This window comes from Juglans microcarpa x Juglans regia, chromosome 8S (assembly GCF_004785595.1).
Source record: "Juglans microcarpa x Juglans regia isolate MS1-56 chromosome 8S, Jm3101_v1.0, whole genome shotgun sequence".
NCBI lineage: Eukaryota > Viridiplantae > Streptophyta > Magnoliopsida > Fagales > Juglandaceae > Juglans > Juglans microcarpa x Juglans regia.
In genome coordinates this window covers 17,825,028-17,829,961 of record NC_054609.1, presented here as the reverse complement: position 1 = coordinate 17,829,961, position 4,934 = coordinate 17,825,028, and positions in this window count along the sequence as shown.

Sequence of the window (4,934 nt, the reverse complement as noted above, 5' to 3'; positions counted from 1 at the left end):
AGTTATAATGATTAGATGAGATGAGATGAGATGAAATGAGATGTTTTCTGAAAACAAACGAGGCCTTATTTCATCTATGTGCAATTTGTGAATCATAATTGAATTGGATATCTTTTGTTCACTTTGTTCTTGAGTGTTTATCACTTGTTCATCGTGTTCTTCATTTGTCCTTGATGTTCATATATTTTCTTGCATATCAAAATATCCATATAAACCAAAAATAGAGTCTTCATATTCTTTTGTTGAGTCCATTCATCCTTTGATCGTACTCTTCCATCTTGTTCATCCATATTGTTCATCCATCTTGTTCACCCATCTTGCTCATCCATCTTGTTCATGCGTGTTCATTCATATATTTCCATTGCCCCATTCAATCCATCCATACATTATAATTCGACCACTATGGTGTTTGCCCTAGTTGTCCATATCCCATATTTACCCTTCATCCATCATAGCCATTAGCCCTAGCCGAAATCCACTTAGCCTCTATATTGCCATACACAAATCTTGTCTTATTTGGTAACCCTAGCCTTCCATAAGGATTTCCTAAATTTTAGGAATCCTAACCTTAGCCACCCTTCATCCAATCCATTGACCTAGCCGAAATTCCCTTGCCACCATCTTTCCATATTAGTCACTTACCATACCTCGCCTCCATCATCTCCATAAATACTAGCCATCTCTCAAGAGTCTCACTTGACAACTTCCTGAATTTTAGAAAGGTTGACTCACCCCTAAAATCACTCAATCACTCAAACCACCCAACCCTTAGATCCTTGGAAATTCCTTTCCGTCTCTTATCCCTTAAATCTTTCCATCTATCTAATCACTCAATCAATCCCACAAATCACTTATCCCCTAGAATTACTCTAATCAACTAAGACCTTCAATTACCAAAACTGAAACCCTATCTTTTCTTGATAGATTCCTACCACTTAGGAATTTTCCCTCAGTCATCTCTATCTTTTTAAAATCCTACAAATCCCTAAATCATCTCCTACAAGTTAGGAGCTCATCTTCCATCTTCCAAGTCCTCTAAATTCGAAATACATCCATTACCTTAATCAATCCCTTAATTTTAGGAACTTCCCCAGAATCACTCCATCCTTAAAATCTCTCCATTCTTCCAATCCATCTAGTCAACCAAAGACTTCTAACCTATTGCCATATTCAAATCCCATCTTCCTTCTCTTATCCTAGCTAATCACTTAATTCTAGGAAGTTTTCTAGAATCACTCCATTCCTAAGATCACTCAAGTCATTCAAAGACTAACATCATCTTGCCATATCCCAATCCTATCTTACCATATTCAAATTCCATCTCCAAATCCCTAAACTTTAGGAACAACCCTAGACTCATTCAAACATCATCCATCTTCATCCACTTACCTTATCCAAATCATATCTTCCTCATCTTATTTTTAATCAATTCTTAAAGTCAAAGAGCAACCCTAGACTCATTCAAACACCTTCCAACCCTAGCCTCATTCTTTCACATCATTCCAAAGCCTAGCATCTCATTCTAGACTCCAACCCTAGTCCATCTCTTTCCAATCTCGAAATCATCATTAGTTACCACACAAAACCCTAGTTACACTTTACCATATCAACCCTAATCATCATCCAAAAGGCCCCAACATTAAGGGTAACCTTCAAGCCATTCCACTTAGCATCAAACACCCATATTCATCACTTAGATTACCCGAACTCATCATCATTACCATTTCACTACTAAACACTATATCTTCATTAACCTAGGAGCTCATCATTAACATCATACATTGCCATTATTGTTCAAAGTCCAAGCAAGAGGGCTAAGGCAATCGGTCATCACAAGGAGAACCAAGGCGAAGACAACCCAATGTTTAGGGAGTAGACCGAGGTCCTTAACAGCGCATCAGTAGGCGCGTGTAGCCCCACGAACAGTGTTTTTAGTCATTTTCTTTTTCCAGTATTTATTTACTCGCCTTATTAATTCTTTATATATTTTTTTGAAAAATTTTAGTACCATTATAAGACACTGTTTTATAATTTTGAATATTATTTACACCTTTTTCTAAGGGGTACAATGTACTGAATATTGTGATAAATTTTTGGTGAATAGTTAATATCTTATATGATCTGTGCATATATGTACGCTCTCTCTTAGCATGTTTTGGATGCATATTAATTTTGAAACTTGTTATAAGCTTTTTTGTATGTATATGCTTTTCAAGTTCATATTTAATTTTAGGCAATATCTGTTGTCTTATATACTTGATCTATTCACATTATTTTGTCTCACAATCACATTTGAACTCTGACTTTGATTGTGTCAAGTTGATGATTATTATTATCATTTTGTGATTGTAATTCATGGGCATTCCGATTATCCTTACTTTTTCATTAAGTGAAATTTTTGAAATATTAGTGGGTGGTAGCCGCCAAAGTGGCACACTCATAGATATTTATTTATAAAAAAAGAAAAAAAGGAAAATGATATCTTTGTTTTCTAATTTATTGCACATAATATCTTGCCCACAAGTGTCATTGTGTGTGATATTTTAGAAAATAGTGAGAACTAGTTAATGAGATTGCATTACTCTAGAAATTTTCTTCTGCCTAAAGGTGATGGTATTTCAAAAATGATGTGATTTTATTAATTACTTTATGATATGTTTTAAGAGTACCTTATAGCATGTTGTTTAGTCAGCCCAAATGTGACTTTATAATGATGCACCAAGGCTCTTACCGTAATGAAGCTCATATGGTTCCGAACTTAATTATGGACTGTCTAATTAATAACCAATATTAATTAGAAAGATTTGTTATTATCCATTGACTTCATGCATTATGATTGGATAATAATTAAATAAAATGTATTATTTCATGTTTCCACAATTTTGAGTGCCCTCTCTATTTCAAGTCAATTATCTGCTATTGAAACTTTGACTAGGAATAATTATGTGAGATGGAAACGAGACATAAAAATTGCTCTTGGTCTTTTGGGATTAGATTTTGCCTTAGAGGAGCAACCTTCAAAACCTACTGATAAGAGCACTGTTGAATATGTGGCTGAACATCAAAAGTGGGATAGGGCAAACAGGCTTTGTTTAAAGATCATCAAAAGTTCTATATCATATTCAATTATGGGAGCTATTCCGGACAATGACAATGCTAAAATTTTTTTGGATGCAATAGGCCAAAGGTTTGTTGAATCCGATAAAGCTGAAACTGGAGACATGATGGATAGATTAATGAGTATGAAATATGATGGACAAACTGGAGACATTATGAAAATGATAAATATATCCTCTAAGGTAGAAGCCCTCAAAATTTTCATTGTTGAGCCTTTTTTAGTTTATCATGTTCTTAATAGTTTTCCTAGCCAGTTTAATCAGCTAAAAGTTGCTTATAATGCTTAGTGGGATAAATGAGATTTAAATGATTTAATAGTAGTATGTGTCCAAGAGGAGTATAGGATGCGTCGTGAGACTATAGAAACTGTGCAATTGCCTTTTAAGCCACAACAGAACAATGGGTCTTTTCATAATCATAAGTCTAAGTTCCACAAGGGAAATAAGTCATACCGAAATCAGCACAGTAAAATGTTTGAATGTCAAACTTCTGATGGTCCTAAAGAAACTATAAAGAAAAATTATCAATGTAAGTTTTGTAAAAGAAAGGATAATTGGCAAAATGATTGTTTTAAGTTTAAAGCTTGGTTCGAGAAGAAAAAGAAAAACTCGGCAGGTACCTCCTTAGCCTTAGTTTGTTTTAAGTCTTCTTTAGTAGACGTGCCTTTAAATTCTTGGTGGATAGACTTAGGTGCAAGTATTCACATTGCGAATTCCTTGCAAGGGTTTATAAGGAAACGGAGGCCAAGTGAGAATGAAGTGAGCTTGTGCATTGGGAATGGAGTTCAAGTGAAGGTCGAGTTTATAGGAGTAGTAAAGTTAACTTTGGAGTCTGGTTTTTCTCTTATTTTGGAGAACACAATTTTTGTACCGACAATGAAACGAAATTTGATTTCTATATCAAAACTTGATGATTATGGTTTTTTTTTTTTTTTAAGTTTGGTAGTGGAAAAGTTGAATTCTTTTATGATTCTCATTTGGTTGGAAATGGTTTTTTGTGTGATGGTTTATATAGAATGTCTTTGGCTTCTTTTGGTGAAGTCTCTTGTATTACCAATGTAGCGAAGAAAAGGTCTTTAATTTGTGAATCATCTTCTATGTTGTGACACAAGAGGTTCGGACACATTTCAAAGGAAAGAATGGAGAGATTGGTAAAAGTTGAGATACTTCCCTCTTTAGATTTTTCAGATTTTAACACATGTGTGGACTATATAAGAGGAAAGCTGACTAAATCCACAAGAAAGGGTTCTACAAGTAGCGACGGTATTTTGGACTTAATACATACCTACATTACTGGACCTTTAGCTTTTACCATATGTGGAAATAAGTACTTCATAACTTTTATTGATGATTTCTCACACTATGGATATGTTTACCTGATTAATGATAAATCCATAACTCTTGAGAAATTTAAGATATTCAAAATGGAAGAAGAAAATCAATGTGGGAAAAATATTAAAGTTGTAAGATCTGATCGTGGTGGTGAGTATTATGAGAAGTATGACGAGTCTAGTCAAAATATGGGCGATTTTGTCAAATTTTTACAAGGGTGTGGAATAATGCCTCAATACACCATGCCAAGGATTCTCAAGCAGAATTGTGTTTTTGAAAGACGAAATCGGACTCTAAAGGATATGGTTAGGAGTATGATGAGGAAAACAAATTTGCCAGAATATCTATAGGGTGAAGTTTTGAAGTGGTTTGAAAAACAGGGTTCCTAGTAAAGCGGTTTCAAAAACTCATTTTGAATTGTGGACAGGTCGTAAGCCAAGCTTGGCTCATTTCAGAGCTTGGGGATGTCCAGCTGAGATTAGGATT